The sequence below is a fragment of the Stegostoma tigrinum genome, chromosome X (assembly GCF_030684315.1).
Source record: "Stegostoma tigrinum isolate sSteTig4 chromosome X, sSteTig4.hap1, whole genome shotgun sequence".
NCBI classification, from domain to species: Eukaryota; Metazoa; Chordata; class Chondrichthyes; order Orectolobiformes; family Stegostomatidae; genus Stegostoma; species Stegostoma tigrinum.
Window position 1 is genome coordinate 12,271,954 of NC_081404.1, and position 25,784 is coordinate 12,297,737.

At 40.8% G+C, this 25,784-nt stretch overlaps 1 protein-coding gene across 1 annotated transcript in view; it reads right to left on the reverse strand.

Annotated features, from left to right (window-relative positions):
* Positions 1-8,399: 8,399 nt before the first annotated feature.
* LOC125448206 (uncharacterized) overlaps positions 8,400-25,784 on the reverse strand; it is a 35,653-nt gene continuing 18,268 nt past the window's right edge. The window contains exon 4 of the mRNA XM_048523321.2: positions 8,400-9,087. The gene's annotated coding sequence lies outside the window, so the exon portion shown is untranslated. The remainder of the gene's footprint in view (positions 9,088-25,784) is intronic.

Genomic DNA, 25,784 nt, shown 5'->3' on the forward strand with positions numbered 1-25,784 from the left:
CAATCAATGGTAAATATTTCAGATTTGTTTCCGTGCAGATTTTGCACTCCTCCAATGAGGCATGAAATGCAACACAATTTTCATCTTCACACCTTGAGCAGTCTAGCAGAATGGATTGCACTCGATAATTATTGTATTGAAATTGCGAATATGAAGCATTTCCAGGCCAAAGGGAGTAAAAACGTAATACTCCCAATAACATGTTTCTATAGCGTGAAGTTAAAGAAGAAAGATTGTCATACGGAAGCGATATAAGATCACATAATTCGTAGAAAACGGTTTTCGCTTGTAATGTAGTGGCAGAAGTGAAAACTTGATCTGTACAGTGTTTCCAACTAAAACGGTCATGTTTGTTCCTACGTCAGTAGATTCTTGCAATATTTATCAACATTGCGCCTGTCGAGGTGTGGTGACAGTGACAGCCCTTGACATAAAAGCCACGTTTGACTGAGTGTGGCATCAAGGAGCCTTTGCAAAACTGGAATCAATGGGTATTGGGGGCAAACTCTGTGCTAATAGGCACACAGGAAGATGGTTATGGTTGTTAGAGGTCAGGCACTCAAAAAGCATGGAAGCAGACCCTTCTGTCTAACTAGTCCATGCCAACCATATTCTCAAAACAAACTAGTCCCACCTGCCTGCATTTGGCTCATATCCCTCTAAACCTTTCCTATTCATGTACTTATCCATATGTCTTTTAAATGTTGTAACTGTATCTGCATTCACCACTTCCTGTGCTAGTTCCCGCCACACACTAACCACTCTGTAAAAAAAAATTGCCCTTCATGTCCGTTTTAAATCTTTCTCTCACCGGAAAAATATGCCCCCTTCATTTTAAACTCTCCAACCTTAGAGAAAAGACCCTTGCTATTCACCTTATCCATGCCCCTCATGATTTTATAAACCTCAATAAGGCCACCTCTCAACCTCCCAAATGCCAATAAAAAAAATCCTAGCCTATTTTTATAACTCAAACCTTCCATGTCCAGCAACATCCTGGTAAATCTTTTCTGAACCCTCTCCAGTTTAATAATATCCTTCCATTACAGGACAACCAGAACTGCACACAGTACTCCATAAGAGGCTTCACCAACGTCCTGTACAACCTCAACATGACATCCCAACTCCTATACTCAAAGGTTTGAGCAATGAAGGCAAGTGTGCTAAATGCCTTCTTAACCACCTGTCTACCTCATCTCAGCTGCAGAACATCTCAGCAGGAGTTCCACACAATACTGTCCTCGGCCCAACCATCTTGAAGTTGTCAGATACTGAAACAGTACAGATCCAAATGCAACCAGACCTGAGACAATATCCAGGCTTGTGCTGAAAACTGGCAAGTAACATTTGTACCATACTAACAGCAGGCAACGACTATCTCCAATAAGAGACAATCTAACTGTCACCGCTTGACATTCAATAGTGTTACCATCACTGAATCCTCCACTATCAACATCATGAAGGTTACCATTGACAGAAATTGAACTGGACTAGCCATTTAATACAGTGGCTACAACAGCAGGTCAGAATCCTGCAGTGTCTGACTTGACTTTCTGATTCCCCAAGGCTTGTCCATCAAGGCACAAGTCAGGACTGTGATAGAGTACTGCTCACTTGCCTGGATAGGTGCAACTCTAACAACACTCAAAAAGCTTGTCATCATCCAGGACATAGTAGCCCAACTGATTGGCACCATGTCTACAAACATACACTCCCTCCACCAGCAACGCACAGGAGCAGCAGTGTGTACCATCTATGAGATACACTGCAGAAATTCACCAAAGCTCCTTAGACAGCACCTTCCAAACCTGCGACTGCTTCCATCTAGAAGGACAAGATCAGCAGATACATGGGAACACCACGACCTGAAAGTTTCCTTCCACACCACTCACCATCCTGACTTGGAAATACATAGCCATTCCTCCAGCATCATTGGGTCAATTTCTTGGAACTCCTTTCCATCTAATATTGTGTCCAGTTCTGAGCACCACACTTTGGGAAAGATGCAAAGGCATTCAAGAGAGAGCAGAAAAAATGTTCTTCATCCCTGGAACCAGTTACATGGGTAAATTTTGAAAGGTCAACAAGGAAATCATGTCCATTGGATAACTATGTAGGTGCTCTCTATTAGTAAATTTGCAGATGCCACAATGGTTGGAGCAGCTGCAGATAGTGAGGAGGATTGCCAGAGGATACAGCAAGGCATAGATAGGCTGGAGAAATGGCAGATGGAATTTAATCTGGATAAAGCCAGGTGATGCATTTTCAAATGCAGGAGGTAGGTTTACATTAGATGGCAGAACCCTTACAGGCATTAGCCTACAGAGGGATCCGGTGCACAGGTCTGCAGTTCCCTGAAAGTGCAAACATAAATGGATATGGTGGTCAAGAAGGCATATGGCATGCTTGCCTTTATCGGTTGGAGTATAGAATATAAAAATTTCCAAGTCACGTTGCAGTATAGAGCTTTAGCTAGGCCACGTTTGGAATAATGCAGACAGTTCTGGTTGTCATGCTATCAGAAGGATGTGGAGGCTTTGAAGAGGATACAGAAAGGGTTGACCTAACGTGGAAGGTATCAACTGTGCAGAGAGAATGGGCAAACATGGTTTGATTTCACTTCAACATCATAAGATGAGGAGTAACCTGATACAAAATTATGAGAGGCATGGATAGAAAGGATAGTTAGTGTCTTTTTGCCAGGGTAGAAATGTCAATTCCTGGGGAACGCAGGTTTAAGATAAAAGGGAGAAAATTCAAAGGAGATATGAGAGGTAGGTTTTTAACACAGAGGGTGGTAAGTGCCCAGAATGCGCTGCCAGTAGAAATGATAGAAGCAGATACAATATGAACATTAAGGGGCATCTTGACATATATAAATGAATAGAGGGATACAGACCATGTAGAGGCAAAAATTTTCACTTTAGAAAGGCATCATGTGTTGGTGCAGGCTTGATGGGCTAAAGGCCTGTTCCTGTACTACATGTTCTTTGTTCTTTTTTCTATTAGAACCGGATGTGAATTAAGAATTGCCTGGTTTCTCGCACCCGACACTGCACCACTTTGTCATTTTTTTTTCTTCATTCATTTGCAGGATGAGAGCATCACTGACTAGGCCAGCATTTATTGCCCATCCCTAATTAGCCAGAGGACAGTTAAGAGTCAACCACATTGCTGTGGGTCTGGAGTCACATGTAGGCCAAACTGGATAAGGATGGCAGTTTCCTTCCCTAAAGGATATTAGTCATGATAGAAGTGATGCCTCTGTTAGCATGTTTTTCTTGGAAGATTGCTTGATACTCTCCCACCCCTTCAACATCCATCACATCCCCTCTTTGCCAGTTTCAGTAGTGCAGAGCACAACACACTAGAATTATGCGGTGCACTCTGTCTGATGTGTACTGCAAGACCATTACAGACTGGAACCTCATCCTCATCGGATCTACTGTCTGTTCCACAATGTGCACTAGCTGAAGAATGGGTACCATTGTCTCTCAGTTTGGGAATTGCACAACAGAGTCATCAGCGTGAGTGTAAAGGGTAACTCTTGTGTCCTGCTAAATATTCTTGTAAGGCATCTGGCCATTGATGGTTTAGGATACACCTCCACACAATCAACATGAATGACTCTGACAAGGAGGGCCATGGTATGCTGTTCATGGACCTTTGACATATGGAGCTTCTGCCAATGAATATGACTCAAGTTGTGTTGCGCAAATACAGTAGAATATTGCAGGTGGTGTTGGATACTGATACCTTCTCCCCAGTATACTCCACATCAGACAAGAAAGACAGCATCATTTATAAGAGCATGTTGATGCATTCTTACAGTTTGTAGTGAGGAAAAAAAATCAGCTCCCTGCCTACAAGAGTTTAGATGGTCTACAGACCATGGCCACTTTTGAAGTCATCCATGATTATTTTTGCTTCACAGAGTTGACTAACTTCAGTCTGTAATGACCAATGACACGGGTCAAGATTACTTATGATGATGATTTGATCCCACACAACATAAAACTGCATACATTTCACATGCAAGTTACAATGTTTACGGATTACTTCAATCTGTACTGTGGAAGTGTCTGATTTTGTTTCATTCACACGACAGATGTGGGTGTCGCTGGCTGGCTGGCATTAATTGCGTGTCCCTATAGTTGCTTTTGAAGGTGGTGATGAGCTTAAGCAGTTGCCCCTCGGAGTGCATCATCATGGGTGTAGCTGCTACCATTTTGATTCACATAAAATTCACATGAATAGGGAAGATATCACGAGGTGTACTTTACACATTGAATCACAGACTCAGGCTGGTAATCAAGGGGCTTTCCCGAGCCTTCATGTTCCTGTTTTCCCTACACTCTATAAGGTAGGGGTGGAGGTTAGATCGACCCTTAGGTTTCGGGTAAAAGTTCAGCACAACATCTTGGGCCGAAGGGCCTGTACTGTGCTGTACTGTTCTATGTTCTATAGTCACAGACAGTGTGGAAATAAAGTGCAGCGGGAGAAGTAATAGTTTTTGCTTGCCGTTTTTGGCTCACAGTTTGTTATGGTTTTTTCTTAAACAGGATAAATTGAAGCCCAGGATCAGGGGGTCAGCACAAACGTGACATCACAGGTAAACTGTAAGTTCATTTGTTGGTGATAGCTACCAATGTGATGACATATATTTTAGGTTACTTTCAGATTGAAGGTAAATAGGGGAAGTATTTAGAGGCGACAAAGGAAAAGACCAGTACATATTTTTGACTCATGTTAAGAACTAATTAAATAAAATAGAGATGCTGGGCCAGGCAATGTGTTGTAATTGCATGATGTGGGAGTTGGTGGTCCCCATCATGGTTAGTTAGTGACCACATCTGTAATAAGCGTTGGTTGCTTGAGGAACTCTAGAGTTGATGAGCTTGATTCTGAGTTTCGAACACTATCACATCACGGAGGGGGAGAATTACCTGGATGCTTTGTTTTAGGAGGCAGTCACACCCCTTAGATTAGCTACCTCACATTCCGTCAGGAATAGAAGGGTGTGATTATGAGCAATGCAGATAGAGGGACACAGCAGGTAGTATAGCCATGGTAATAAGTGCTATTCTGTGGTCAGGTTCGAGAGTCCCAAAGGCAGTGTTGTTTGCCTGGAGCTTGGGTTCAAGATATTTCATCTGGGCTACAGAGGAATTTGGAGTGGGAGGGGGAAGATCCAGTTGTTGTGGTCCATGTAGGTACCAATGATGTGGGTAGAACAAGGAAAGGGGTTCTATTGAGGGTGTAGCTAGGGGCTAAATTAAAAAGCAGAACCAAAAAGGTAATAATCTCTGGATTACTACCTGAGCCACAAGCAGATTGGCACAGGGTCAACAAGATTATAGAGCTAAACATATGGCTCAAAGGTTGATAGAATCCCTACAATGTGGAAGCAGGCCATTTGGCCCATCATGTCCACATCAGCCACCCAAAGAACATACCACCCAGACGCCCCTCCTACCTTATCCTTCTAACCCTGCATTTCCCATGCCTAATCCACCTAACCTGCACATCTTTGGACTGTGGGAGGAAACTGGAGCACCCGGAGTAAACCCACGCGGACACAGGGAGAATGTGAAAAAGTTAACAGTTTGGGTGGGTCCTTGAGGATGCTGATTTAAACAAATATTAATAAATTCCTGTTTCAGGACAAATCCTTCAGCTAATATTCCTTCTCTTTCATATACTGATTACGCTTTGTGCAGTTCCAGTATTTTTGCATTAGTCCTAGATTTTAATATTTATTTTGGACTTGAATATACTGTACTTGCATTGCCCAAATTAAATTGCATGGGGACACTACAGGACAAAAGTGCACAAATAGCTGCTAAATAATAAAAACCTCACTGAATCTGATGCATCAGCATCATGTTCCATCCACAGCAAATCTCACTGGGGACTGGAAGTTATTCAGTATTCAAGTTGTGCAAAGAATGAAAATCTCCTGTGTCCCACCATAATACATCACTGCCGTATGAAGGGACCAAACCCACTCCAGAATAATCAACATTTAATTGCATTTAGTAAAACATTCATGTATTTTTCAGACAAATTTTGTCAGCCTGTGTCTGCTCAGAGCTGAAAAACCAGCAAAAGTAACAATTTATATTGCTGAATAAAATACAGGGGTACAAATCAAAACCAGTTAAAACTAGTTATTGAGGTCTGACAGGGTGGTTTGGTTCCAGCACATGCTTCAAGTCAAGGGACATGTTCCTAAATCTCATATTTGTGCTGTGGTTTTGCAATTGGCTGTGACAGATGATCTCACTGCATGGCACATGGGTACAGATTGCTAATTTATGTTGCTAATTCTGACCAGTGGTTCAGTCTTTTATTGAGGAATAATTTTTGAAGAGCAGAAAGATTAATTTCTGACCTATCAGTCACCTGAATGTTTGAGAGTTGGTTTTAACATGGGGGAAAACATGTTTTATTTTCTATGGTACTAAGATTCAAAATGTTGCTGCAGCATTTTCCTTTTTGTTCCTTTGTTCATGGTGTTATGGACTAGACCAAACCCTCAAAATATATTGAAACAACCCTAACTTTTCCTTATTTTAAAGGAAAGTGCCAGGCATTGTGTTCTGGATGCAAATTAATTGGTCAAACTACCCGATTTGAAGCAATGAAGTACTTTATTTATAGCTTATAGTTAAAATACAACAAAAGAAAGAAGAAATTAGAATAAACAACTCCACTGGAAAACTTAACAGAATAATAGATCATTTAGCTACTAAACAATAACTCTTCCAATAAAGTAATATTCCATAAATACACCCTTGGCAAAGGCAAATTCAGAAAAATACATTGTCTTTCAGGTGATTCTCCAGTCCAGGAGGAAAAAACATCAAGAGAAAACTCTGAGAGTGAGAGACAGAGAGAGAGTGTAGCAAGGAGAGATGTACTGCAGCTTCCAAACTAAGTTTTAAGACTCCAGAAGCAACTGTTACTGAAAAACTAAAACTAAAAATCCTGGCTCTGGGGGAGCTTGACTCCACCCATTCAGGCTGTTTCTATTGTTCCAACTTAAAAAAAACCCAAGGCCCTATTGAGTTCAAATACTCAGCTCTCACCTCTGTCTTAAAAAGTCTTGTCAAACAAACAACCAGGACAAAATTCACCTTTTAAAGCCATAATATTGTCATAATGGGCTGAGTATCATTAAGGCCTGCCTTTATTGCTCGTCTGAATTGTCCCCAAGGGTGACTGCAGTCCACGTATGGTAGGGACACTTTTTTCTGTAGTCGTTCAATACAATGGAGTGACCTGCTAGGGCAATGAAGAAGCAGCTAAGTGTCAACAACATTGGTATCTAGCTCAAATCACATGTAGGCAGACCAGGTAAAGACAGTAGATTTCCTCCCCAGAAAGGCATTAGTGATCCAGATTGGTTTTTAACAACAATCTGGTACAAGCTTTTTTGTCTTGGTTAATTCATTGTATTCAAATTCCCTAGCTGCCATGGTGGGATTTGAAGTTGTATCTTTAGACCATTAGTTCAGATGTCTAGATTACTCATCCAGTCACATTACCATTATTCTACCCTGCCCTTGATCCATTAGTCATGCAAATGCACTGTCTGAGCTTTAGTGATGATAATACTTTAAAGTACAGCTTTAGAAAGCAGGGCTCAATAATGAGATCAGACGCAAAGAATGGCAAAATAAGATAGGTGGCACACACTCCACCTGAATTGAGTTTGGAGAGATAATGGGAACTGCAGATGCTGGAGAATCCGAGATAACAAAGTGTGGAGCTGGATGAACACAGCAGGCCAAGCAGCATCTTAGGAGCACAAAAGCTGACGTTTCGGGCCGAGACCCTTCTTCAGAAAAGGGGGATGGGGAGAGGATTCTGAAATAAATAGGGAGAGTGGGGGAGATAGATCAAAGATGGATAGATGAGAAGATAGGTGAAGAGGAGAGTGTGGGGAGGGGATAGGTCAGTCCAGGGAGGTCAGACAGGTCAAGGGGGCGGGATGAGGTTAGTAGGTGGGAAATGGAGATGCGGATTGAGGTGGGAGGAGGGGATTGATGAGAGGAAGAACAGGTTAGGCAGGCGGGGATGAGCTGGGCTGATCCTACCTACTAATCTCACCCTGTCTCCTTGACCTGTCCGTCCTCCCCAGACTGACCTATCCCCTCCCTACCACCCCCCCCCCCCATACTCTCCTCTCCACCTACCTTCTCCTCTATCCATCTTCGGTACACCTCCCCCTCTGTCTCTATTTATTTCAGAATCTTCTCCCCATCCCCCTTTTCTGATGAAGGGTCTAGGCCCGAAACGTCAGCTTTTGTGCTCCTAAGATGGTGCTTGGCCTGCTGTGTTCATCCAGCTCCACACTTTGTTATCTCGGATTCTCCAGCATCTGCAGTTCCCATTATCTCTGGTATGGATCTGACTGAATTAACTGAAAATACAATATCCTTGAACATGGATGACAAAAAGATGCTTTGTCTGAAAAATGGAATAACTCACTGGTGGCATTGGGTGGGGGGTGAGCAAGCTTGTAGTTTGGGTGAAGGCACAACATTTGAGCTTTATGAGGCATGTAATATTCAATTGTAAAAGTTGAATCACATTCTCTTTTCCAACAATGGCGTTCTTCTCTTTGTTGAACACACAAAAAAAATGTCTCTCTCAAATTCAGTTCATTACCATCCTTAGTTTTTCTCTCCCCTCCTCTTCCAAATGCAGTACTTGATGCTCGGGGTCAGGAGGCCTTTGATTTTTACAACCTTATCCAATGGCTATTCATCATCATTGGTCCCAGATAGCATTGACTGAGAGCGAAGCCCAATCCTATCCTTAGTGGAAACACTGCACTTTTGCCCTTTTCACATCGCAAACAAGAACATAAAACCAGGACCAATTCTTCCCTATTCAACTTTCCAACTTCCCCTTATTAACCAGGACAACCTAAAGTACAAACACAGCCACCACATCAGCTGAAATCAAGACAGGCAAAAGACTGGGTCTGGGACCTTTTCACTTGTTAGACACAGGAGCGCATCATCTTGAGTGTGTTCACCCTCTGAGATAGTACTTCCACTCATGTTCACATATATCCTGCAACACATTCAAATAACATCTACTTTAAAAGTTTGAAACTAATACTTAATTGACAAAGCATTTTCATAATTGAATTTCTACTGTTAAATCAATTGAAGATGTCGCACATGAGCTAATAGATAGAGGCAAATGACAAAAACTGAGCATAGTTTCAGTCAAAATTTTCGATAAACAATGAAGTATGACTCACCTTTGAGAGGATTGTCCGATGGGGAGTGATAGAAAGGAACATCTATTTTCTCTGGATCTCATTGAAACTTAAAATAAAGGAAGCTTCATGAGGTCAATACTAAGAAATTGTTTTCACCTAGCAGGGGAATCTAGAACACGATGGCACAGTCTCAGGATAACAGGGTTGCGATTTTGGATTGAGATAAGAAACGTCTCTACTTAGAGTTATGAAATAATTCAAGTTCTCAGTCCAAGAGAATTATGGATGTACAGTTATATTCAATAGACTTATATTTTCTCAGGGAATCAAGGGATATGGAGACAGGCAGGGAAAGTGGAGCTGAAAAGGACAATCAGCTATAATCTGATTGAATGGCAGAGCAGGAATGAAGGGCTAAATGGCTTCCTCCTACTCAAGTCTTTTTATGTTCTTGTGTTGTGAAGTGGGGCAGAGTATTTGATGTTTGTAAAATGAAAATGGAAAGAGTGCATGAACTCTTTAAAAGATTATTTGCTTTTAGGCTTCAAGATTTTTTAAAAATCTGAAGCAAAAAGCAGGTGCACAGAGAATTCCTGAGATGAAAACATTGTATGAAAAGGCTGTGTGGTTAACAACCCATGCAGTAGTTTGTTTTGTTAACAAGGCAACCAGTTGGAATATCAACCAATTAATTTAAACCAGGCACTTAGAGACTAAAAACAATTAAGTTTAGATATCATGGTTTTGACAACCTAGGACAAATCCTATTGTAAGAAATTAATGGGTCATCAAGGGTATAAAAGAAGAGGACATTTGAAAATCACTGTGAGGGTCAACTGTCATCTGACTTGAGGATTAATGTCCTAGATCTTTAAATAAAACTTAGATGAGAAGTAGAAAATCTGTTTAATTTTGGTTACTTGTGGTCAGTTAAATCAAAAGTGGGGGAAATGGCCCTTAACGTTGCTAAAGAGGTGCTGGGGTTTGAGAACAGCTCTTGCTATAAAAGAATGAATCACTGGCTGTCACAGAATTCTCTAAGCTCTCTGAAAACCATCATCTGAACTAAAGGTACAGCAGCACATTTAACTAATATTCCTGACAGAAGAATTTGACATAGAAAAGCATTCCTGACTGAAGAGCACTGGAAAAGGCAAAGAACATTCCAGAAGAGTCATCCTGTCTGTAATTTTGAGAGATTAAGTTTTATTTTTTTCATAATTTTGGTTTAGAGAAATGGGATTTAGATCTATTGGAACAGCATACCATGACATTTTTATATTATTTGAGAATAGTAAGTAGTTAAGGGGAAGTGTTTGGTTTGTTATTAGTTCTGTTAATTTGTTCACTGTTAGAGTTAGATAAATGAATTGTTACTTGTTGATTGTAGAGTGATTGTCAGGAGTTCATTTTGTTTAACTTTTCCTTTATAGCAGATTGGGAGGTGAGAGGCAGGTTATACCATTTTTGACACTTCTTCATAACAGATTATGAGGTGAGGAGAGCTTCTCTGTGTGTTTCGGTTTTAGTTATTTTGGGGGAGGGTCAACCACCACTTTATAACAGATTGGGGGCTGGAGTCTGGGATCAGATTTGTTCGTGTACGGGATCAGAAAAGATATGAATGGATTTGGACAGATTTGAACAGATTTAGGGTACGAAAGGTCCCAACAGATCTAAACAGACTTGAGGATTAATGTCCTAGATCTTTAAATAAAACTTAGATGAGAAGTAGAAAATCTGTTTAATTTTGGTTACTTGTGGTTAGTTAAATCAAAAGTGGGGGAAATGGCCCTTAACGTTGCTAAAGAGGTGCTGGGGTTTGAAGATGCTTCACAAATTTGCAAAGAAAGTTTAGAAAGACAGAGGAAGGATATGTTTTTAGTCTTAGCAAACAGGTTAGATTTGGGTTTAACTAGGGATAACAAGAAAGCTGAAATTGTAAAAGAGTTAGTCAAGCATTTAGGCATACCAGAGAAACAGGCAAGTGCAGTAGAGTTAGAAAAAAATGAAATTAAAAATTGGACCTTTGAAGTCAGAAGATTAAAAAAAAGGAAAGAAGAGCCAGGGCAGATGAGGAAGAAAGAGAACTGAAACAGTTTGAATTGCAGTTACAAGGATAGGAAAGATAAAAACAAAAAGAGAGTTTGAACTTCGCATATTGCAAATTAAACAGGATAACCAATGTAAAAGGATGGAAATAAAAGTAGAAGGTCAGCTTAGTGATGAAGAGAGTGATAATAAGCGAACCCATTGTAGCCAAAAATCTGAAAGGGATATATACAAATGTGTTTAAACAATATCAAAATTTGATGAAAAGGATGTAGAAGACTTTTTCATTTCCTTTGAGAAATTGGCTAAACAGATGAACTGACCACAGACTGTGTGGGTAATATTAATTCAGACCAAGTTGTTAGGCAGGGCTAGTGAGGTATTTGCAGCACTGTCAGATGAGGTGTCAAGTGAATATGAAGAAGTAAAACAGGTTATTTTGAGTGCCTATGAATTAGTATTAGAAGCACATAGACAATGGTTCAGAAATATAAGAAAGGAACCAGGTCAGACTTGTGTTGAGTTTGAAAGAATTAAACATAGCAACTTTGATAAATAGTTGAGAGCATTAAAGATAGAAAAGACATATGAGGCTCTTGGAGAGATTATTCTGCTGGAGGAGTTCAAAAACACACTTCCAGAAATGATAAGAACTCATGGTGAGGAACAGAAAGTTAAAACAGCAAGATGGTGGATGAAGACACAATAGTGCATAATTCAAAATCTAGCTTCTGACAGCAATTTCATTCCGTGAGAGAAAGAAATTGGGAAAGAAGGAGATCCTTCAATGAAAAACAAAAAGTAGATCATACTGGAAATAGTTTACCACATGTGAAAAAAGAAACCCAAGAGGGTGGAAAAGAGGTGAAAGGCCTCAGGTGTTTTCACTGCAATAAGTTGGGATGCACAAAGTCACAGTGCTTGTGGTTGAAGAAAGGTACTGGGGGAAAGGATGTGGTAAAAAAGGATAAACCAGTGGGATCAGTTGAGGTAGTGAAGAAAATCTCAAGAGAAATTGAGGAGCTGCAGCCTAGTCGCAGGCTGGAGAGTTAGATAGTACCTGATCTCTTCAAGGACTTCACCTCTGCTGGTAAGGTTGACTCAGGTAGAACAGGTGGAGAAGGTAAAGAAGTTAAAATAATGAGAGATACCGGAGCTGGTCAGTCTCTAATAGTAAGAGATGAAAGTATTTGCACTCCTTCTAAAAAGTTACCTCAGATTGTGATAATCTGTGGAAGAAGTGGAGATAGATTTAGCATTCCCTGTGTAAGACAAGGCTAGAAAGTCCAATCAAAATTGGGGAAGTGACAGTGGGAGTGTCTATTCCAGGAATACAGTCTGTTCTTGTTCTTGGAAACAACCTAGCAGGAACAAAAGTGGGAGTGATGCTCATTGTAGTGGAGAAACCAAAAGAGAACCAGAGAAGTGAAGAGTTAAAAGAAAAATACCCTGGAATTTTTCCAGACTGTATGGTGACAAGATTCCACAGTCATAAGTTAAAGCAAGAAGGAAAAACTAAAGAGAAAGAACAGGGAATTGAGATCCAGTTAGCTGATACACTTTTTGAGGAAATGGTGAAGGAAAAACTCAAACAAGTAGAGGATCAGGCAGAGGTGTTTAGTTCTGAAAGACTAATGGAGTTCAACAAACAGATATACAACAAACAAATAAAAGGTTTATATCATAAAGCCTACTTGTAAGAGAAACCAGAATGTATTCCAGAATGTTATTACATTAAGGATAAAATCTTTAGCCACAAATGGAGACCTTGGCAAGTTACTGCAGAGGAGAAATGGGCGGAAATTCACCAGATTGTGTTGCTGGTAGCGTGCAGACAGGAAGTATTGTGGGTAGCACACAAATTACCTGTAGGAGGTCATCTAAGAGTGAGGAAGACTCAGGCTAAGATACAGAAGCATTTCTATTGGCCTAGATTACATGAAGACGTGGTTGAGCTTTGCTGTACCTGTCATACACATCAGATGGTAGGAAAGCCACGGACTAATAAAACCAATGACTTTGATGCCAATTCCCATATTTGAAGAACCTTTCATGGGGATCATGAATGATTATGTAAAACCAAAAGTGGAAACTCGTATTTGCTAACCATAATGGATGTGTCTGCAAGGTTTCTGGAGGCAATTTCATTACGGAGTGTCAAGGTTTTAAAAAAAGGTTGTGGAGGAATTGCTTACTTTCTTTCCCTGTTAAGGCCTTACCCAGGGAGATGCAATCAGACCAAGTGTCCAATTTTTCTGCCAAACTATACAAGGAGGTCACGGATAGTTTAGGGATCTAACACTTTAAATCAAATGCGTACCATCCTGAATCCCAGGGAGCATTGGAAAGGTGGCATCAGACCCTAAAGACCATGCTAAGAACTTATTGCCAGGATTACCCAAATGATTGGGATAAGGTATCCCATTTATATTGTTTGCTATTAGAGATGCCCCAAATAAATTGATTCAGTTTACTCCATTTGAATTGATATTTGGACATGAAGTAAGAGGGCCTTTAAAATTAATTAAGGAAAAGTTGATAGGTCCAAAGTCAGAGATCTTACAGTTAGATTATGTATCTGAGGTGAGAGAAAGATTAAACAGAGTAGGTGAATTAGTTAGACAACATTTGAAGGTGACACAACATCTAATGAAACACGAAGCAGAAAAGAAATCTAAAATTCGCATGTTTGCCCATTGCAATAAAGTATTAGTGTTGTCACCAGTGGTAGGACATCCCTCCAAAGCAAGGTTTACTGGTCCCTATCTGATTGAGAAGAAGTTAAGTCAGGTGAATGATCTGGTAATGGTGCCAGATATGAAAAAAAAATTCTTGGGTACGTCATGTGAACATGCTGAAACATTACTGTGACAAAGAAAAGGAACGAGAGGAACAGGTATTAGTTACTGACACTCAGAGTGAGGAATCAAATCCAGATGACTCAGATTTTGATGTGCCTCAGAATAAATTGAATAATGAGGAAGTCCTTAAAGAATGGGATAGGGTAGTGAGCTATCTCACAGGAAGAGAGAATTGAATTGAAAGGCTTGGTGCAGCACTATGATAACATATATAGAAATAGAATGGGGAAGACTAATACCATAGTACATGAGGTTGGCATAGGGAATGCTGTTCCAATAAAGCAACACCCCGCAAGGCTTAATACTGTCAAAGCAGCACAGGTACAGATGGAAGTTGAAGCAATGCTCCAAGAAGACATCATTGACCCGAGTCAAAATGAGTGGAGTTCACTGATTGTGTTAGTTTCTAAACTCAATGATTCTGCGTAGATTGTTGGAATGTCAACACTGTGACTAAACCAGACTCATACCCAATTCCAAAGCTGGAGGACTGCGTGGAAAAGGTAGGACAAGCCACTTACATCACAAAGTTGGACTTACTTCATGGTTACTGGCAAGTACCTTTGTTGGGTAGCGTGAAAGAAGTTTCTGCTTTTGTAATCCCAAATGGGCTGTATCAATTTGAAGTAATGCCCTTTGGAATGAAGAACATGTAAGCCACATTTCAAAGACTTATGAACAGAGTTGTGGCAGGTTTGGCTAAATGTGCTGTCTATATAGATGACTTAGAGATCTTCAGCCATTCGTGGACAGATCACACAGTGCATCTGGCAGAGCTCTTTGAGAGACTACCAAATGGCCTTTCAATTCCACAATCATCCTCCTGTAGCAACATAGCTCCCACCCCTACATCACTTGCATCAATAACAAACTTGGCAAAGACAGAATTTGCGAAGTTGGAAGTAACATTCTTAAGACACATCATCTGACTCAGACAGATGATATCAAGAAACGTGAAGATGAAGCCCATTGAGGAATTTCTAAGACCATCCTCGAAGAAGAAAGTGCTACAATTTTTGAGACAGAATGGAAATTTGTACCAAACTTTAGTAGCATGGTGGCACCACTGACGGATTTGTTGAAGAAGAAAACAAAATTCCAGTGGATGGACCAGTGACAGGGGGCATTTGAGAATTTAAAAGCAGTGTTAACCACCACACCAATTTTAGCCACACCAAAGTTCTTGAAGCTCTTTAAAGTCATTATTGATGCAAGTGATGTAGGGTGGGAGCTGTGTTGCTACGGGATGATTGTGGAATTGAAAGGTCATTTGATTATTTTTCAAAGAAACTCAATAGCCACCAGAGAAAATATTCAACCACTGAAAAAGAGTTATTGGGTTTGGTATTGGCATGACAACATTTTAATGTTTATTTTTTTTAAGATTAGATTCCCTACCGTGTGGAAACAGGCCTTTCGGCCCAACAAGTCCACACCGCCCCTTGCTGCAGCATCTCACCCAGACCCATCCCTGTATAACCCACACATCCCTGAACACTATGGGCAATTTAGCATGGCTGATCCACCTAGCCTGCACATCTTTGGACCGTGGGAGGAAGCTGGAGCACCTGATACAGGGAGAATGTGCAAACTCCGCACAGTCACCTAGGCTGGAATCAAACCTGGGTCCCTGGCACTGTGAGGCTGCAGTGCTAACCACTGAGCCACCGTGCAAACAATGTATCAGAGTCAGTTGTATACACTGATGATAAACGTTTGATATTATTGGCAAGATGTAAAGATAAGATTCTAATGAAATAGTCTGGTGCTCTTGTGTTCCAGGCATTTAATTTACAGATTGTACATGTTGTGGGTCATGAAAACGTTATTGTGGATGTGTTATTGTGGGTTTAAAAGGAAAATATATACGTGACATAGAAACGGCAATGTTCAATGTTATATATGTACATAGAATTAGTACGAAATGTGTAACTCTGGATTAATGACCTATGAATCAAGTAATAATGGTGTTAAGGTTTAGATTTTTAAAATGAAGCCATCTTTTCATCATGGTGGTTCATTTTTTCATTAAGGGAGAAGGTGTTGTAGACTGGAGTAGGGTATTTGATGTTTGTAAAATGGTGGTCAGGGGTGGGGGAGGAAAAAGTATACGGTCCCTTGAAAAGATGATGTGTTTTTTTAGGCTTGAAGATTCCAAAAAAATGTTTGCAGGCAGCATCAGATGAAGAGTTCCTGAAATTGAAACATTGTATCAAAAGGCCATGTGGTTAACAAACCAGGCAGTGGCTTGTTTTGTTATCAAAGCAACCAGTTGGCCTATCAGCCAATTAATTTAAACCAGACACTTAGAGACTAAAAAAAATTAAATCTGATAGCTTTGACAACCGAGGACAAATCCTATTGTAAGAAATTAATAGGTCATCAAGGATATGAAAGAGGACAGCATTTGAAAATGTGAGGGTCAACTGTTATCTGCCAAGATAACAGCTCTCAGCTATAAAAGAGAGAATTACTAGGTCTCTCAGAATTCTCTAAGCTCTCAGAAAACCATCATCTAAACTAAAGATATAGCGGCACACTTAGCTAATATTCCTGACAGAAGAATTTGATGTAGAAAGGCATTCCTGGCTGAAGAATAGTGGAGAAGGCAAAGAACATTCCAGAAGACTTATCCTGGTTGTAATTTTGAGATTAATTTTTAATTTTTTATAATTTTGTTTGTTTTAAAGTGGCATCTGTATTTATTGGAACAGTATACCATTAGAATTTTGTTTTATTTGGAAATAATTTGTAGTTGAGGGGAAATTGTTTGGTTTGTTAGTCGTTCTGTTAATTTGTTCACTGTTTGAGTTAGATAAACAAATTGTTGCATGTTGATTATAGAGCGACAGTCAGGAGTTCATTTCATTTAACCTCTCCTTTATAATAGATTAAGAGGTGAGAGGCAGGTTATACCACTTTTTACACATTTTCATAACAACTTAACAAGTGAGGAGTGCCTCTCTGTGTGTTTTGGTTTTAGTTATCAGAGAGGGATTGACCTCTGTGTACTTATAACAGTTCCTTTTTGAGATTAAGCAGTGGAAGAGGTTTAAGATGACCTTGAAGAGAACCATGCATTCTGGTGGAGAGAAATTAAAATAAAACACAGATTTCCACAAAAAATATTGGCTACTCGAAGCAACTGGAAAGCATCCAATTTGAAACTTGTTATTAATTTGTAGATGCAGGGATAAACATTAGTTTGCACTGGGAACGAATTGAGGAACATTGTGTATAAACTAGATTCTCTTCTGTCATCTGCAACTTTCCTCTAATTTAACTATTTCTTGGGTATAGCTGTACAGAAAAGCATTCAAAAAGTCAGTTGCCATTTGGAAGGTGAAACTGTCTTGAACTCCTCTCAATTAATCTTTGCCTTTCTTCAATCATGATTTTGGAGCTCTGTTCATAAGTTAGATATTCTTATCTAACTTATGCGGGGAAGATGATGGCTTAGTGGCAGTATTACTAGCTTCATAATCCAATTGTCCCCAGCAAGTGCTCCGAGGATGTGGGATCACATCCCACTACTGGAATTAAAAGCTAGCTTTATGAAACCATTGGAACTACCCATGTGCTTCTCTGATATCCCTTTAGGGAAGGAATTATGCCATCTTACAGGACTGGTTACATGTGCTTTCAGACCAACACCAAACTGTTGTCTCTAAGCTCCAGTTGAACACAAGATCTATTTTAGAACATTTCTCCTCTAACTAACCTCATGACATGTTTTGGAGCAATTGGCATCTAACTGACCTCAATATATGTTTCAAAACAATTTGCCTCTAACTGACCTCAGAATGTGTTTCAGAACCATTTGCCACGACTGACCTTGGGATGTGTTTTGGAGGAATATGTCTTTAACTGATCTCAGGTCTGTGGCAGAGCAATTTACCTCTAATTGGCATCAGGCATATAGAGCAATTCAATCCCATATCTTTCTGGGTGCACACAGTTGCAGTTTTGCAGATTAATGTATCTTGGTGTATTGAACCTTGCCTGATGACAATGGATTGTCCATCTTACCATAAACAAAGTCAAGAGAAGTTTGCTTGTGTTTTAAAAAAGCTTGTTGTAAAACTACAGCTGCTGGCAAGGAGAGGGGATGTTAGTATTGCTGCCAGGGCCCCAGATTCGATTCCACTCTCAGGTGACTGTCTGTGTGGAGTTTGCACATTCTCCCCGTGTCTGCATGGGTTTCTTCCGGGTGCTCCAGTTTCCTCCCAAAGTTTAAAAATGTGCAGGTTAGGCGGATTGGCCGTGCTAAATTGCCCCATGGTGTCCGGGGATGTGCAGGCTAGGTGGAATTAGCTATGGGAAATGTGGCATTATGGGGTTAGGGTGGAGAGGCTGGAACTTGGTGGAATGCACTTTGGTGGGTCAGTGTAGACTTGATGGGCCGTTTGGCCTTCTTCTGCACTGGAGGGACTCTACAAATGGCCAGATAACCTATTTTTAGTGCCGTTGATGGAGGATAAATATTGACAGGGTATCAACAACAATTCATCTCTGAAACAGTGCCATTGGATTGTCTGCATCCACTTGGGCCTCTTTCTAATCTCTCATTCAAAAGATAGCATCTACAACAGTGGAGCATTTTCTTAGTGCTGCACTGTGAGGGTCAGCCTAAATTTTTTTGGGTCAGGTCCTGAAGTGGGACTTGAGCCCACAACAGTCATGACTGACACCAATCTTGTGACTTGTTTGCACTGAATGTGACTGTATCCTAGTGAGAATTCACAACTTCAGAGGAAAGGTGGGCATTGAGAAAAAGGAATAAATTTGCTTTTTTGAAAATCTGTTGGAGGTGCTGAGCACAAAGAGAGTCTAAAATGAGGGGTCTGTGTCTCAGAATAAGGAGTCAGCCATTTCAGACTGACATGAGAAGGAAATTCTTCACTCAGAGGATAGTGAGTCTTTGGAATTATCTGCCCAGGCCCAGATGTTGAGTATGCTCAAAGCAGAGATTGTTATTAAGGGAATTGAGGGATACAAGGACAGTGCAGTCATGTGGAGGTGAGGAAGGTCAGCCACGGTCATATTGAATAGTGTATAAGCAAGGGGCTCAATGGCCTACTCATTTTCTCAGCATTTCTTTAAAAACATGGTGAGGAATAGAATGTTCTTTGAAAGATGCAGTGGTTCCTTAATTACTATTTATTTCCATTCTAATTCTTTTCAAAATATCTGCCCTCTCTCTCGATGGAGAGGTCAGGCTGGTGAACTGTGCCTGAGAATTGACAATGCGTTGGACACATTAGCCATGGTGGTAGGGTTGGTATAATTGGCCTCATTCCTCACATATGGGCTGCATCCCAGCAGATGGCAGCACTTTCAGCAGAAGCAGCAAAACCTATTTTGAGGGAGGAATTCAAGTGGTTGGCCCAGGCCATTTACTTGCTTCTTCGGAATAATTCACCCTACGCCCCTTTTGCAGACGGAAACTATTCCGGTTCCAAAAGATGAAGGTTTGGCAGCTTGACCAAGCACAGACCTATGAGCAAATATTCCGCAGCATCTGTCTCTTAACCACTAAGGGGAAATGGGCGCATTGGATAAATGTTATTCTATTTTGTCCCCAGCTGACAGGCAAGAGGAGAGGGAGAGCCACAAAAATCTCCATTCCCAAAATGACAGAGTATAAAAAGTTGTAATTTGGACCGCATATTTGTCAAGAATGAAAATGAATTACCTTTAAAGTACAAACTAACAGTTGCTACATCTCAGTTCAACAAGTCTACAGGGCTCTGTCTGGCAGACTATTTGGACATCACTTAAGGTTGGAAGATGCTTGTGGTTACTGTGGCCTGAATAGTTCTGATCTCAGCTTTAAAATCCTTATTATTGTGCAAGAAGTGTTTGCTAAAGGCTCTACACAACACAAGAAAAATACAGATGTCAATGGGTTCATTAACATGACATTGGTTCCTTTCTGTGTCCTTTCCTTGAGCCACTGCTCTTTAAACATGGCACCTGACAAGAATTTTCAGAGTCATTTGCTTCTAATGTGTGTGCCATGGGTCTAAAAACTCTACCCAAGAGCACTGCTGGCTACAATTTACTTTCATTAGATCAGTCAAGTGGACTGACCTTAACAGCAGGAGTGTTGAAAAGAATCCCATGAATAGGAGCTCACTGTGGCAGCTCATTAATAATGAAGCTAAAGTTACTAAGTAACCCACCCATGTATAGCAATGACCACCCCACTGTACTCCATTGCCCTGTATTAAATGTATTTGTGTGCTTTCTAAAAATGCTGCAGAGGTAATACCCAGAGAACTGTTCTTTAATAACTTCTAAATCAAGCTCATCAAATTATTCAAAAGCCCTAAATGATATGAATACTAAGCTTCAGTCAGAGAATAATACAAAACAAAAACAAAAATAAACAACTGCAGATGCAGGAAATCTGAAATGAAAACAGAAATAGCTGGAAAAACTCAGAAGCTCTTCTATTCAGAAGGAGGGTCACTGGACCCAAAACTTTGACTCTGCTTTCTCTCCACAGATACTGCTATTTCTCCAGCTATTTCTGTTTCTTATTGTAATAATATAATGCAATATTATCATCTAACATCCTTTAACTAAACAGGCAGCCAAGGAACAGCAGGCAATCATGTACCCCATGCCTGTTCCACTATTCAAGGGGATTGTAGTTGATTGCCAACCTGACTCCATAAACTCACCTTCATCCCAAATCCACTAATACATTTAGTCAGCAAAAATCTATCACTCTCAGATGTAAAACTGACAATTGATCCAGCAATTGCTATTTGTGGAAGAATTCCAAACAGCAACCACTTTTGATCCGAGTGTGGAAATGTCTCCTAATTCCACTCCTGATGGGTCTGGCTCTAAGTTTTAAAGACTCTGACCTCTAGCCCCAGACTTCCCAACCGCCAGGAACAGTTGGTTTGAATTTATAATGAACCAAGGCTCCAGTAATTAGTCTGGATGTGAGATTGAGATGTGAAGTAGACAGACATCCACTGTTCTGAATATTGCCTCCTGCTTGACAAAGTAGGTATGGCCATAGCCCCACACTTCATAAAAGTCCTGCAACTAGATAATCCCAAACTCATAGAATGTGTTCCCAATGCTTGAAGCTTCTGAATCCAGCACAATTCTGCGATCTGACCTTCCAGGTCAAAACACACATGGGAAGCACAGCTCCTTGCATGAGTTTCAGGAGGATTTCCATCACCAAAGGAATCATATTTCTGTTTAGAAGCACTGAGTAGCACTGCTGTTTCACAGCACTAGGGACCTAGGTTCAATTCCAGCCTCAGGTGAGTGACTATGTAGAGTTTGCATGCTCTCCCTGTGCCTTCAAGGGGTTTCATCCCACAGCCCAAAAATATGGGGGTTAGGCAGATTGGCTATGCTAAGTTTCCTGTAGTAGCCAGGGATGTGCAGGATAGGTGGATTAGCCATTGGAAATGCAGGATTAAGGGTAGGGGGTTGGATCTGTATGAATTGCTCTTTGGAGAGATTTGATGGGTCAAATGGCTTGCTTCCACATGTAGGGATTCTGTGTGTTGTGGTACACCCCTGAAGCAGCTTGAGCCTGAGCCTTCTAACCCAGTGGTAGGGACACTACCAACCTCTCCTGATGAATCAGATCCCACAAAAGGAACTATCTGGGGCAGAGCGAGGCCATTCATCCCCTAGGGCTTGTTCTCAATCATTTAAGTCAAAGTCTAGTTGTCTACAGAAGAAAAATAATTTGGAAAGATATATCGATATTAGTAATTTTCATATTTACAAAAAAATCCTTTTGCTTTACACAATTACCAACAATAACATACCCACAAAGCTGGCAATGACTAACTGTATCAGAGATCGTAGGAGCTGCAGATACTGGAGAATCTGAGATAACAATTACCCCATTTCTGAAGAAGGGGCTCATCCCAAAACGTCAGCCTTCCTGCACCTCTAATGCTGCTTGACCTGCTGTGTTCATCCAGCTCCACACCTTATCTCAATGACTAACTGTAGTTCTCATTCTACCAGTAGATGGCAATAGAAATCAATTCTTCGCTGTTTGCGTCTGGCAGTGCAACATCGCCATCTGTTGTAATTGTTACAACTTTAAACCCTTTAACGACAACATATTTGGCACAAAAACAAAAAGTTACTGGAAAAGCTCAGCAGGTCTGGCAGCATCTGTGAAGGAGAAAACTGAGTTAACGTTTCGGGTCTGGTGACCCTTCCTCTCGGCATTTTAACTGGTTTTAATCACCTCCTCCTCCCAAACAGAGGTTGATAAAAATGCCTCTGGAATGGTAACTACCTCAGATTCTGTCTGCAAGGTTGTGACTGTTCTCATTAGAGTGGAGAAAGAAATGTCAGAGATATTCAAAATTATGAAGGGTTTGGACAGTGAAAATGAGGAGAAGCTGTTTATCATGCTAAAAGGATCAAAAGTGAGAGAACACAGATTCAAGGCAATTGGCAAAAGTTACAGAGGGGACACAGGCTAAACCCTTTTTAAAAAATAAAACACAGTATTTTGTGATCTGGAATGCACTGGCTGAAAGGAAAACAAATTCTATGGGAGTATCCAAAAGGAATTAAATACATGCAGGTACTGGAAGACTTATGCAAAAAAAAAGGAGTGGGCCCATTGGGCATCCCCAGCAAAGAACCGGTAAAGCAAGTTGCATGGCTTTGTGTTGTATCACACTATGATACTGTGAATGCTGTTTGATAAAGTCAGCACTATTTAACTTTTAGCTCTAAATATGTCAACGACTTATTACATCTAATTCTAACTAGAAGGCATTGACCTCTCTCCATCGTTCTTTTGGGCAAAATTATTTTTAAAAAACTATATTCTGTCATATTGGATGTTCCATTCCTCCTCCTTGTCAAGTCACCCTGACCCTTTTGACAAATTTGCACTTACATAGCCCCTTTCGCCACCTCACGATACTCCAAAGTGTTTCAATTGCTTATAAATTGTCAGTTCTAGGGTAGAATGAAATGATTGGCTTTCCAATCTTTTCTAATGTTTCAGCCCCAGGAATCCTATCACCATCTGATTGATGAAGTCAACAAATGGACTCCACAAGATATTTTGGGGAGAAGATGTATTGTTACACGAAATTATCTTTTATATGCATGTATGAATAGTTCAGTGCTTCACAAACTTTTTCCCACCGTGACCTTAATTTGAGACTTAAAATTTGTCATGACCTTTCTTAGTCATAGAGTTATACACAGGGAAACAAATCCTTCAGTCCAATCCATCCATGCCAACCAGATATCCTAAATAAATCAAGCCCCATTTGCCAGGATTTGACCCATATCCCTCTAAACTCTTCCTATTCATGTACCCATCCAGATGCCTCTTAATGTTGCAATTGTACCAACCTCCATCACTTCCTCTGGCAGCTCATTCCATACACGCACCACCCTCTGTGTGAACAACTTGCCCTTAGGTCCCTTTTAAATCTTTCCCTTCTCACCTTAAACCTGTGCCCTCTAGTTTTGGACTCCCCCACCCTGGGGAAAAGACCTCATCTACTTACCCAATCTGTGCTCCTCGTGATTTTATAAACCTCTTGAAGGTTGCTCGTCAGCTCTTGATCCTCCAGGGAAAATAGCCCCAGTCTTTTCAGCCTCTTCCTGTAGCTCAAACCCTCCAACCCTGGCAACAGCCTCGTGAATCTTTTCTGAACCCTTCCAAGTTTCACAACATCCTTCCTATAGCAGGGAGACTAGAATTGAACATGGTATTCCAAAAGTGGCCTCATCAATGTCCTGTACAGCTGCAACATGACATTCCAACTCTTATACTCAATGCACTGACCAATAAAGGCGAACATACCAAAACACCTTCTTCACCATCCTATCTACCTGTGACTGCACTTTCAGGGAACTATAAACCTGCACTCCAAGGTCTGTTTGTTCAGCAACACTCCCCAGGACCTGACCATTAAGGGTATAAGTCCTGCCCTGATTTGCCTTTCCAAAATGCAGCACCTCACATTTATCTAAATTAAACTCCATCTGCCACTCTTCAGCCCATTGCCCCATCTGATCAAGATCCTGTTGTACTGTGAGGTAACCTTCTTCACTATCCACTACACCTCCCATTTTTGTGTCATCTGAAGATGTACTCACCATCCCTCCTATGTTCACATCCAAATCATTTATATAAATGACCAAAAGCAGTGAACATAGCACCGATCCTTGTGGCACACTGCTGGTCACAGGCCTCCAGTCTTAAAGCAACCCTCCACCACCACCCACTGTCTCCTACCTTCGAGCCAGTTCTGTATCCAAATAGCTAGTTCTCCCTGTGTTCCATATGATGTAATCTTGCTAATCACTCTACAATGAGGAACCTTGAATGCCTTACTGAGGTACATGCGCAAAGCCATGTTGACTGTCCCTAATCAGTCTTTGCCTTTCCAAATACATGTAAATCCTGTCCCTCAGGATTCCATCCAATGACTTTCCCACCAGTGATGTCAGGCTCAGTGGTCTACAGTTTCCTGGTTTTCCCTTACCACCTTCCTTAAATAGTGGCACTATGTCTGCCAACCTCCAGTCTTCTGGCACCTCACCTGTGGCTATCAATGACACAAATATCTCAGCAAAGGGCCCAGCAATCACTTCCCCAGCTTCCCACAGAGTTCTAGGGTACACCTGATCAGGTCCTGGGGATTTATCCACCTTTGTGTTTTAGTACATCCAGCACCTCCTCCTCTGTAATATGGACATTTTTCAGGATGTTGCTATTTATTTCCCCACATTCTCTATCTTTCATATCCTTTCCCACAGTAAACCACCAATGTAAAATACTCGTTTAGTCTCTCACCCATCTCCTGCGGTTTCACACATAGGTGGCCTTGCTGATCTTTAAGGGGCCCTGATCTCGTGAGAACTATGAGGGCAGATGTGTGTGAGAACTACGAGGGTGGAGGTGTGAGAGAATTGAGGCCTATTAGACTAGGAATGTAGTTGTTATAACTCACTCAAAGCTCCATGGTACTGTCTTGGAATCTGTAACCCCAAAATATGAACTCACAACCTTACTTGTGGCTGTCAGCTTCCCACCCCCTTGGGAGTAGTTCATTGGAGTACAAAATTTATAGGATGGAGTTTCAACTACCTACACACAGCCAAGTCAAACAGATGAATGGTTAGTGAAAGGATGTTACAATGCAGCAGAATCCTAATGTCCCTTCATGTTCATACATACAGATTGCAGCAAGGGTTAATAGATAGTCACCAGGATCCAAACTGATTTGTCACCTGCCTAGTTCAAAGAGAGTCCATCAATTGTATAGTCATCACTACTACTCAGGGCAACTAATGTGGTACAGATAGAGGATGAAACCCCAGCACCTTCAGAATCACCAGTTATTATACTAAATGAAGCATTCACCTCTTGAGTCATGGGGAGAAGTCTAGTTGTCTCTTTAACCTTCCTTGTCAAGTATGAGTGAACTATTTTATCAACACAAACATTCATATATCTCCAGTACCATTTGAATCTACAGAGCACTTTAACTTGCTCTGTTTTACATACGCTGAAATATCACATCAGCGTAACAATCCAGAAATTGAGTCTACATGAATCTGAAATGCTTCAGGAAAGACTGCATTTAATAATC